Source organism: Sapajus apella, unplaced genomic scaffold, assembly GCF_009761245.1.
Source record: "Sapajus apella isolate SASKATOON/1434 unplaced genomic scaffold, GSC_monkey_1.0 scaffold13, whole genome shotgun sequence".
Classification (NCBI taxonomy): domain Eukaryota; kingdom Metazoa; phylum Chordata; class Mammalia; order Primates; family Cebidae; genus Sapajus; species Sapajus apella.
The window spans coordinates 15,247,123-15,258,954 of record NW_022436953.1 but is presented as its reverse complement, the minus strand read 5'-3'; the positions used below and the strand labels follow the sequence as shown (position 1 = coordinate 15,258,954).

The window sequence follows — 11,832 nt, the reverse complement described above, 5'->3', positions numbered from 1 at the left end:
AGCTGGGATTACAGGCATGCACCACCATGCCCAGCTAATTTTTTGTATTTTTAGTAGAGACGGGGTTTCACCATGTTGACCAGGATGGTCTCGATCTCTTGACCTCGTGATCCACCCGCCTCGGCCTCCCAAAGTGCTGGGATTACAGGCTTGAGCCACCGCGCCTGGCTGTCTATTGATTTTGATTTTTTTTCTGTCACTAATGTGTGTAGCTTTTGACATATAAGTCTTGTACATGTTCTGTTAGATTTACACCTGTTTCATTTTTTGAGCAATTAGATGATTATGCTCTAAATTATGGTGTCTATGTGTTTATTGCCAGCATATAGCAATACAATCAATGTTTGTATATTTACCTTAATTATGTTTATATATGATTTTTCAGCTATGGTTCCTGGCCCATAACTCCCGTAACACTTGTTGCAGTCTTTTGTTGGAGAGCTTTAGGCCTCAGAAGCAGGTCTCAGGAAATAGAATTTCTTTTCTGTTTCCTTTTCTTGTTTTAATGCATGGGCTAGAACTTCAAGCACCATGTTGAATAAGAATAGTAGAGGCAGATATTCTTTCTTTGGGGAAAATCATTTAGTTTTTCACCATTAAGTATAATGGCTATAATTTTTTGGTACATGCTCTTTATCGAGTGGAAGAAGATCCCCTCTGTTTGGGGAAAACTCTAGAATAGAGGAAAATTCTGTAGCAGACACCAACTAAGTATCCTCCAATTCAATTCTGACACTGTCTACCTGGAGATAGTATTAGATCCCACAGGTTGAAGGCTTGGTTCCTAAGATTGCCACCCCTCCCCTTGAGACCTCAGTCTCAAGCCTTTGGAACTTCTGACCAGTTGGCTTCAACTTTAGATTCCCATGACCCCTGCCTTTGGTTTGGTTAATTTGCTGGAGTTCTGGGTCACAGAACTGATTGAAACACTCATATTTACTGGTTCATTATAAAAAATATTTTAAAAGATGCAGATGAAGGGGTATGCATAGTGTGAAGAATGGGGAAGGGCCGGGACGTGGAGCTTCCATCCCTCCCTGGGCATACCAGCCTCCTGGAACCTCCATGTGTTCCCCTATCCAGAACAAATGAAAGGAGGGCAGAATAAGCTCAGAGAAAGAGAGATTCTGTTTCCTGAGACCTCCTTCTGAGGCCTAAAGCTCTCCAATATTATAACAAAAAACTGTAACAAATGTTGTGGGAGTTATAAGCCAGGAACCATTGATAAAAACCAATATATTCATATAGTCATGATATCACACCCTCTATTTTCATTTTTCTAAGAGTTTTGATGATGAAGGGGTAATGTGGTTTGGCTCTGTCCCAACCTAAATCTCATCTTGAATTGAAGCTCCCATAATTCCCATGTGTTGTAGGTGGGTCAACACAGTGGGAGATCATTGAATCATGGTGGCAGTTTCTCCCATACTTTTCTCGTGGTATTGAAATGGTGGGGTATTGAATAAGTATGGTGGGGCCACACAATAAGAGTCTGCACTTATACTCAAGGCAGTTTCTCGTTCTGCATCTGATAGGGTTTGGCTGTGTCCCCACCCAAATCTCATCTTGAATTGTAGCTCCCATAATTCCCATGTGTTGTGGGAGGCACCTGGTGGAAGATAACTGAATCATGGGGGCTTTCTTTCCCATACTGTTCTCATGGTAGTGAATAAGTCTCATGAGATCTGATGGTTTTATAGGGGTAAACCCCTTTCACTTAGTTCTCATTTTCTCTCTTGCCTGCTGCATTGTAAGACATGCCTTTCACCTTCCGCCATGACTGTGAAGCCTCCCCAGTCATGTGGAACTGTGAATCCATTAAACCTCTTTTTCTTTGTAAATTATCCAGTCTTGGGTATGTCATTATTGGCCACATGAGAATAGACTGATAAAAGGGGTATTTTATTAAATATTTTTCTACATAAATTGATATGATCGTATGATTTTTTTCCCTCTTTGTCTGTTAGTATGGTGAATTACACTGATTGATTGTTAGATATTGCATGCCTGAAATACTTCCAACTTGGTCAAAGCGTATACTTCTTTATATATACTGGTAGATTTTATTTGCTAATATTTTGTTACAAATTTTTAAATCTCTATTTATGAAAAATATTTTAGTTTTCTCTTTTCATGCTCTTATGCTATCTTTATCTGTTTTTGGTGTCAGGGTAATACTAGCTTTGAAAAATGAACTGAGAAGCATTCCATCCTCTTATCTGAAAAAAAATAGTGTAGATTTAGTGTTAATTTTTCTTTAATGTTGAATAGTATTCTCCAGAAAAACCATCTGGTGTTGGAGGTGTCTTTTTTGGGGGTTTTTAAATTATGAGTACAAGATTTTTAAAAATAGTTTTAGGAATAATTATTCATTTCAAATTGAGTAGGGGGTAGTAGTTTGTGTTCTTTGACAAATTCATCCATTTTGTCTATGTTATAAAATTTATGTGGGAAGAATTGTTTGTAGTATTCCCTTATAGTTATTTTATCATATGCATCTATTTAAAGCTTTGATTCTTTTTCCATTGCTTCTAATGCCATAGTTATGATGACAGACAATTCCAGACGTTTCCTGCCACCCCCCAATTAGGAGATTCAGCAGCATCTTTCTAGATTAGAATGAATGACTGAGGCTCAGGGACTATTTAGAATGATAGTTCTCAATCCACTAGGAACTATAAATGTGAATTTGTGAAAAAACTTTTTCTGGAATCACTTATTTGGGAAACTATGATTCACATATCACTAAACTATATGTTTTAACTCCATAAAGTGGAGACAGCCCATACCCCTCTATGGCAACATATCCATAGATGAGAGGAGATGGCTGATGTGACTGGGATGATCACAGCAGTAGGAACAGTACCCCAACCAATTCTTTCTCTGGACATAATTAATTGCAATGTAGAACACCCAATAAAGGGCTCACACTGATAGATATTGAAAATGTTGGGAATGGAAACAGTTCATTTTCCTCCATCTTCTCTGTAAGATAGGATGCAAGCTTGTCTGAAGTCAGTGAGGATGGAAGGAGGATTCCAGGGTGTACAAATGGTCAGAGGCAATCACTGTAGGGAAGATAAAGGACCTCAGCTGAAAGCCTTAGGAGCAGAAAACCAAGGCTTCTTGGAGAAGAAGGAATTCTGCTTCTGACTGTAACATAGAAATTCTTCCTGAATTTCCAGCCTGCTAACCTGCCCTTTAGATTTTGGACTCAAGACTGCAACATTAACTCTTACTTGAATTTCTAGCCTGTCAGCCTACTCTACAGATTTCAGACTTGCCAGCACTTACAATCACATAAGCCAATTCCTTAAAATTTCTGGATGGATGGATGGATGGATGGAGTTCTGCTTCTCTGGAGAACCCTGACTGATAGAGTTGGTAAACTTAAAAAATCGTACCATTAAAAAATGGTGCAAGATGGCGAGATACCTGGGCTCCACCCTCAATGATTCTGTTTTTTTTTAATTTTTTTTATTTGGTTTCTGAGGTGTAAATTTTTCTCATTTTTAACTTCATCTTCTATGTTCTTCTAACTTCGGTGTTAAAGAGAGAAAATATGCCCCCTCCACAAAAAAAAAAAAAAAAAGAAAGAAAGAAAGCTTATTTCCTCAATGAAAAACAACAGCTTAGACTAGGGAATTAAAGTCAGGTTCTATTTACTAAGTGAATCTTTTATTTTTTACTAAAAAAAGGAATTACTTAAGCTCCATGGGTGGGTTCATGACATGGTTGAATAACTTCAGTCTCCTCCCAGGAGCATGACATGGTTGAATAACTTCAGTCTCCTCCCAGGAGCCCCCGGGATTCTGGATGGCTTTTGTCTTTCTGGCTCAGTCTTATTTTCAGGTTTCTTCTCTGCATCTTGGAGATGGAGCCAACTGGGCCACTCTGACACTGAACTATAAACTGGTTGTCTCTCCAGTGGGAGAGTGGAATTTCAAGACCACAAAGTGAGTCTAGAGCTCATTAGTGAGTAGAAAAATCGTGTAATCCCTGAAAAGAATAACAGAAGAGGAAGAAGAATATAGAAATATCAACTAGAGGCCAGGCGCAGTGGCTCATGCCTGTAATTCCATCACTTTGGGAGGCCAAGGTGGGCGGATCATGAGGTCAAGAGATCAAGACAATCCTGGCCAACATGGCGAAACCCCGTCTCTACTAAAAAATACAAAAATTAACTGGGTGTGGTGGCTTGAACCTGTAGTCCCAGCTACTTGGGAGGCTGAGATAGGAGAATTGCTTGAACCCAGGAGGTTGCAATGAGCCGAGATCGCACCACTGCACCCCATCCTGGCACCTGGGGACAGAGGGAGACTGTCGCAAAAAAAAAAGCAACTAGAATAAGATGCTTTCTACCTGAACATAGGCAAGAGGTAGATTTTTGTTTTTAAACTCCTATGTTTATTTATATTTTTGTGAAAAGAAGAAACACAGAAAGTTATTTTTTGCCCTTACGGAATTGCAAAAGATAGTATTAGCAGCATTTCTTGCATCCTAATATCTGTGAAGGTCTAAGAAAGAAGTGTCAGACAGGAAGCCCCTAATGAGCCCCAGGCAGTGTATGGAGTGTGAAGGACAATTTAAAGGCAAGAGAAAGTAAAGGTCTCTTTTGATTAGTTCAATCATCCTACTGAGAGAGAAATGGAGTCCTAAGGAGACAGAGAAAGACAGACCTCTCAGGAATTTTCCTGCTTCCAACCACAGAAGGAAATAGAAAAGCCTTTCAGGATCAACGCTGACAAAACCCCTTTGTTTTCATGAGCCCAGGGAGGAAGGCTTTTTCCAACCCCTGGAAAGTAATATCCTGGAGATGCAAGTGAAGATTCCTTTATTTGTTTTTGCTGCTTGGCATTTTCATGGATTCACTTTATTTGGTCCTAAGGCTATAATTCTACTCTCATTGTGGGATCTGAAGAGGTCAAAATGACCACATGGAACCATGTATCCAGAACACTCATGCTCTGCTTGCATACTGGGGATAATGAACACCATCCACTGGATAAAGAAGGGAAAGAAACAAAGTCTCTGTCGAAGTCAACACAATATTTGATCAAAGCAACTTTTGTTTTCTTCCCAGAAATTTTAAGAAGGGCATTCAATCTCTTGGAACCTCTCTCTTGCCTGGTAGGAGACAAACCTTAACTGAAAAGAAATGTAAGACGGAGGATGGGAGCAGCAGTGTGCTGATAAACTGGTTAGGGGTGGAAAGGAAGGAGGAAGCCCTGCTTTGTAGCATCTGCTGATTTCTATGGTGTAAATACTCCCACAATGGATGGTTTCAAGCTCTCAAGGTGATCTTATCCAACATGGAATTTGGAAGAGATGTAGATAATGAGCAGGGAGCCAGCTACAGGCATCACTGGTAGGAGTGGGTTCCAGGCTCCTTTATCTCTTAACCTTCATGGGGTTTTTCATGGAAAGAGAGGCTGTAGGAAGTGTTTATGTCTACTGGATAATGTGACTTCTCTAAACTCACCTGTAAAACAGGAACATTCATATTGGTACTAAGGCGCTATTAGAAGGATAAAATTAAATATGCAAATTTATGTAACGCCGTGTAACAGAGTGCCAGAATAAAATAGATTCTCATATTGTTATTGTCAGGCCTCCATGTGCAAGCCCAGACCCAGAAAGTCTGAAGTCCTGCCTGCCTTGGCTCGTCATTATCCCTGATCACGCAGCAGAGCTTCCCCAGGACATAAGCTTCCCCTCACCCCACCTTGCCATCTTAACTGTTACTGTGATAATGTGAATACTCTTCACCCCACCCTACCATCTTAACTACTCTTTTCCTGCCCACCATTGTAACTGAATTTATGGTAATATATACTCCTTGTCCCTATACCCACCACTGCAACTGATCTTACTCTGAAACTTTCCACCGCCCACCTCAAACCTATAAAACTAACTCCTATCTCACTGCCCTTTGCTAATGCCCTTTTCAGCCTTAGCCCACCTGCACCCAGGTGAGTAAATAGCCATGTTGCTCACACAGCCTGTTTGGGGGGGTCTCTTCATTCAATGCATGTGTTTTTAACAGTTATTTCTGTCTGTTCTCTTAATAACTATTCCTACTTCCAAGCTGTGTCACTTTCTAACCTGCCTCTGGTATGTGGGATTAGAGAATACCATCCTCTGATAGAATCGCTGTGAGTAAATCACTGAATTAGTTTGAGGGGGGTAGAGGGTTAATGGTTTAATCTCATTCTCTTTTCTGACATTTCTTTTCTTCTTCCATCTTTTGTTACTTGCACAAATACTCATAAAGCTGCCAAGGCTTTTATAAGGTTACTCAGAGATGTTAATGATTTGTTCATGGGTACGCAGCAATTAAGTAGCGAAATTCGGAAATCAAACCCAGTGGCTGTTAACTTCCCGTGGACTCCACTGCTACAGCTGGATCTCCGGTCTTTCATTGCATGAAGACAGGATCCAGCATTTACTGCCTACACTTATGGCCAGTTGGCTGTTCCTTCCTGAGAAGGCAGATTCATATTGAGTCATGCCAGTGAGTCTGGTCTGGAGGTAATGAAAAGACAGTGTACTGAGCATCAGAATCCGTAGCTGACGAGTTGTGCTACTTGTTATCTCCCTGAGTCTGTAAAGTGGACAGAGTAATGCTTACCTTGTTTCTCTTCTATATGGTAGTGAGAAGACAGTCATGGGGATAGAGATGAGCATATTGTGGAAGCTCGAAAGCACTAAGCAAATGCAAATGCAAAATACCGCCCTTGTCTCCTTCCTAAGCAAGCCCACGGCAGAATGGCTAGCATTGGATTTCCGGAGTTAGACCAATCTCAGTTTGAATCCCAGTTCTGCCACTCACTGCTGGGTTGATGCTGAGCACGTTGTTAACCTATTTGAGACTCAGTGTACCCTCAGCCACCCTGTTATAGGAATGATGATGCTTTGTATCTTATACAGTTGTTATGAAGTTTAAATATAAATGTGGTAAGTCTCATGGTATGACACCTGGCATCTCAGAAGTGCTCGTTAGCTGTCAGTTACTGTTATTATCCTATGTTGTATTTTGTCCTGCATAGGGTGCCAGTCTTTACTTTGAAACAGAACTTTTGGGGAAAAAAAAAAAAAAAAGAAAAAGATGGACTCGAAGAGGCACAGAAAGAACACTCAGGGCACATTTGTGTCCTCTCCTTGTTTTACATGGATAAAGCCTTGCCTGAGTGTTAGAGAAGATGGGGTTTTGTGCCTGCAGCTGCTGATGCCAGTCACATCTGTCTGGAGCCTGCTAAACATCACACACAGTGTCAGATTCTGTGGCTGCCTTCACAGCAGCGCTTCTCAGCTGCACAGGCTTGCTGTTATCCCCATTTGCAGATGAGCAGTCAGTCTCCGAGAGTAGTTTAGATACTTCCACAGGGTCTCAAACTTAGCTGGGCTGGATGTTACACCCCGGTCTGGCTGATTCGAAAGCCCACTCTGCCTCTTACTCTGTGGGCTAATTATCTAGGATCATAGTTCTCAAAATGTGGTGCCTGGACCAGCAGTAGTAGCGTCACCCAGGAACCTGTTAGGATGGAACCAGAAGCTCTGGGGGCAGGGCCCAGCACTGTAGGTTTTATTTATTTATTTTTTACATGGAGTCTGACTCAGCTGCCCAGGCTGCTGGAGTACAGTGGCATGGTCTCGGCTCACTGTTATCGCCATCTCCTGGGTTCAAACAATTCTCCTGTCTCAGTCTCCCAAGTAGCTGGGATCACAGGCACCCACCACCAAGCCTGGCCAATTTTTCTATTTTAGTACACACAGCGTTTTACTATGTTGGCCAGGCTGGTCTTGAACTCCTGACCTCAGGTGATCCATCTGCCTCAGCCTCCCAAAATGTTAGGATTACAGGCACGAGCCACTGCAGCCAGCCAGCACTGTAGGGTTTTAACAAACCCTGCTGATGTTCTGACACATTCTGAAAACCACTGGAATGCCAGCTCTTCCTGGGGTTTTCTTTCAATTTCCTCCTTTCCCCACTGCTCTAGGCTTCCCAGAACAGCCATTCTAAGATGAACTTCCTCTAGTGTGAATGATGAAGCAGCTTTGGAGCAATTTTTACCATTCCATTTCTCTTTCTAGGGAAATTCCCTCTAGACAGAGGCATTACTGTAATTAATTAATTAGAGTAAATTAACGGCACCACTTACATTCTAAGCATGCACCTGGTGCCTTTACAGTGATATTTCCCCAAGATGTGCAGAATAAATAAGGTTTCAACAGTTATTTCCAACTCAGGTCCCTGACTTAGCTGCCAGAAAAAGAATCCGGGTTGCTGCCCAAATACCATGTGAAGAACTGCTGTTACTAAAACTCTTGTCTGTTCCCTCCACTCATCTGAGCACAGTAACATAGAAACTAGTATCTGATGAAGATATATGATTTTCTTCCATGAAAATCAAAAATTCTTTTGATTTGCCTGTCAATTAAGACAGTTTGAAAGTTAAGAATAGATGAAATATATCCTGTAGAAGATGGAGTTTTGTTTGCTACCATGAGGAAAAATAGGTGCTGCGCAAAATTGCCTCCCAAATACTGCTCAGTAATACAAGGTTTCTGAATAATTCATACTTAATTATCTTTGAAGAAAAGGGGGGTAGGTTTCTGGCATTTCTTTCTAAATTTGTGCATCTGACAGATGATGGGTTGGGGCACGCTGTCAGGCAGAGGCACAAATGGTGTTATTTCAACAAAAATTGTAGGCATGAAAAATTAAAGCATAAAAAATCATATTTAAGATCACTGGCTGAATCTACAGGAGATGCCTAGGCTACAGCAGCAATAAAAATTTAAGAATGTGGAGTTCATTTCTCCCCATATTCTTATTCCGTGGATTTAAATTCCTGTGTTTATGCATGAAGTGCACTTACAGTGCCAGATTTCTTGTCTAGAAAGGGAGACACTGATATCAGCTCCATCAATCTCATAGAGGTATTGGTCTGAAGACCATCTGAGAATACAACAGAAGTATGTTTTTAAAAGTTCAAAGTCCTATATGTGTTGCTGGGACAAAATTTATTTAAACTTGCATTTCACAGTCTTTTCTAAACTCTTCACTACTGACTTTGAGAGAGGCTAATAACATGTAATTCATAGGATAGCTGTGAGGATTAGATGCCAGAACACATATACATTACTTATTATGGTTGCTTAAAATTACAAATTCAATAATAGTTTCTCTCTTACCTGTGTGTGCTCTGTCCTGCCGTCGCTCCCTCTCCCTCTCCCTCTCCCTCTCCCTCTCCCCCCCCCCCCTCTCTCTCTCTCTCTCTCTCTCTCTCTCTCTCGATGGGGGCACTTCATCTGCAGCTAGTTCCCAGCCCAAAGTTTCAGCAGGGGAGCAAAGCACAGATTCTGAGGCTTTGGGGTACAGGGAAAAATTGTGGAGCTAAGAATGTGAGGCTCTGAAGCATCTGCTAGGGCAAGAAGGAAAGAGGGTTGGAAAAGCATTAAAGAGGTCAGGAGTATTTTCAACTCGATTCTTTTCCATGTTCTTTAATAATTGTTATTACTCTTAAAATATTTATGGTTCTTCGACTGTGTTTCTTTGAATGCAGCACTCTCTCTAGACAGGACCACATGGAGCATCAGCTTGTATTTGGGCACTGTTTTTTAAAGTGGCATTCGTAATTGGGCATGGCTATGGTTTGGATGTGGTTTTTCCTCCCAAAACTCAGGTTGAAATTTCATCCCCATTGTGGCCGTGTTGGAAGTGGAGCCTAGTAGGGGGTGTTTGGGTTGTGAAAGAGCAGGTGGATCTCTCATTAATAGATTAATACCCTCCTCCAGGGATAGGTGAATTGGTCCCTTCAAGAATGGGTTGTGAAATAGTTTAACTTCCTTGGTCTCTGTCCCTCACCTCCTCTGTTACCTGTTCTGTTTATAACTGCCCACTCCTGTTTCACTTTCCACCCCGTTTTTACTTTCCACCATGAGTTGAAGCATCCTGTGGCCCTCACCAAATGCAACTGCCCAGTCTTGAACTTTCAGCCATCAGAATCATAAGCCAAATAAGCCTCTTTTCCCTAAAGAAATTACACAGCCTCAGTTGTTCTGTTATAGCAACACAAAACCAACTAATACAGGCATCTAGGAGAGAGTTAATTATGAAAACAATTTGAAGCTCATAGAAACTAAGAGATGACTTTGACCAAAGAGTCTTGTTCTCTACCTGTGACCTACATTAGTGAAATGTGATAGATATTTTGTTTATGAACAGTTGAAACCCTTTGCCTTTACAAAAAGAAACAATCTACTTCCAAGAAGGAAAAAAGCCATTTCTAGTGTTTCTTTTGACATTTAACTAGACTCAGTTTCAGAGGAGCTGGTTAAAGTTTAATAGTCACTTTCTGGTGCTAAATGAAATGATCAAATTGAGCTCAGTGTTGACCTCTCCTACTTTCTGACTGTTCTCTGTCCTTGATTTCTAGGACATCTGCTTGACCTGGGTGCTGTTGTATCTAGGGTTTAATCTGTTTATTTCTATACTTGTTCAATGGATAATACCATCTTTGCCTTTGACTTCAACTACTCACCAAATCCTATGGATCTTCCAGTCCTTAGCTCCATCTAGGAATCCAGATATATGTGTCCATAAATCTTTTAAACATCTTCATCTGATGATTCATGGACTTGACATTTCTAAAAGCCCACTCTTCATCTTCCTCTTCAGTCTGGGCTTCCCTAGAGAGTGCATGATTCTTTCCAAACACCAGAAACAGAAACTCAGGAGTCATGTATTGGTCTTTTCAACCCCTCCTTTTCATCTATCATGAATTGCTTCTAATTCATTCTCCTAAATGTCTCTCAACTCACACCCGCTTTTCCATCTTCACCTCTGAATAGTTTTTAAAACATTTTTTTAAACTCTGAATGGTTTTAATAACTTCCTAAATGATTTTCCAACTTTATTCTTGCCCAATCCGTTCTTCCCACTGTCATCGAAAAGACTTTACTAAAATACAATTTAAGTAATTTCAAGTTTCTTCAATGGTTGGAATTGGTTTCCCATGACTTTAGAATAATATTCAAATATTATGTCAAGATTCTTCAGGATCTTGTCTGTACTTACATTTCTAGCTTCCTTTCATCATTACTCTTCATTCCAACTTTATCACATATAGTTCCTCAAATATAGGTACTTTTTGTACGTACTTCTCCTTTTTCTGGGGTGCCATTCTTCCTTGCCTTCTTCCTTATTCCTCCTTTGAATTTTACATCGTTCTCTAACAGCAAGGATTTCTAGAGATAATTGTTGAGCTCCCAACAATTTGGGTTTGTGAGTCCCCAAAGACTGTTTTATGAAACTCTGTGTTTATTGCATCTGGTGTTAGCATATAATAGACAATCTGTAAATGTTTGTTAGAATTGTAAGATTGACCAAAGAGCCTTGACTAGATTTTCAGGAGGTCAGAATTTGCTCTGGAGGTGCATTTCTTTTTGTCAGTTCCTGAGCACCAACTTTCTGAGCTTCAGTTGGTGACTCCCCAAATTAGAGAATACTTGAAGGGAAATGTTACCCAGGGGAAAGAGCTAAACGAGGAGCGAAGAAAATCATTTTTCTGCTTTACATCCTAATTATTACTGGTTGTGTTACCTTAAGCTAAAAACAACACCCCACTTTTCTTACAGGGCTGGTTTACAACCTAGAGAACTCCATAAATGCAGTTTTTAAGGGTATAAGTTTAGCTGTGAATGTAAGCTTTTGAAATTAATTGGAGAAGTTAGAATGAACGTCCAACTCTTTCAGCATAAAAAAGGGAACAGAGATATTTGTGACTATAAGGTTTAATTTTACATATTCTGCTTTTTATTTTTTAA

At 40.5% G+C, this 11,832-nt stretch overlaps 1 long non-coding RNA gene across 1 annotated transcript in view; it reads right to left on the bottom strand.

Annotated features, from left to right (window-relative positions):
• The window catches only part of LOC116553932, a 21,202-nt gene extending 15,210 nt beyond the window's left edge, over window positions 1-5,992 (bottom strand). The window contains exons 1-2 of the long non-coding RNA XR_004269971.1: window positions 5,882-5,992; window positions 201-212 (exon numbers count right to left, since the gene is read on the bottom strand). This is a non-coding gene — a long non-coding RNA (uncharacterized LOC116553932). The remainder of the gene's footprint in view (window positions 1-200; window positions 213-5,881) is intronic.
• Between the last annotated feature and the right edge of the window lie 5,840 nt (window positions 5,993-11,832).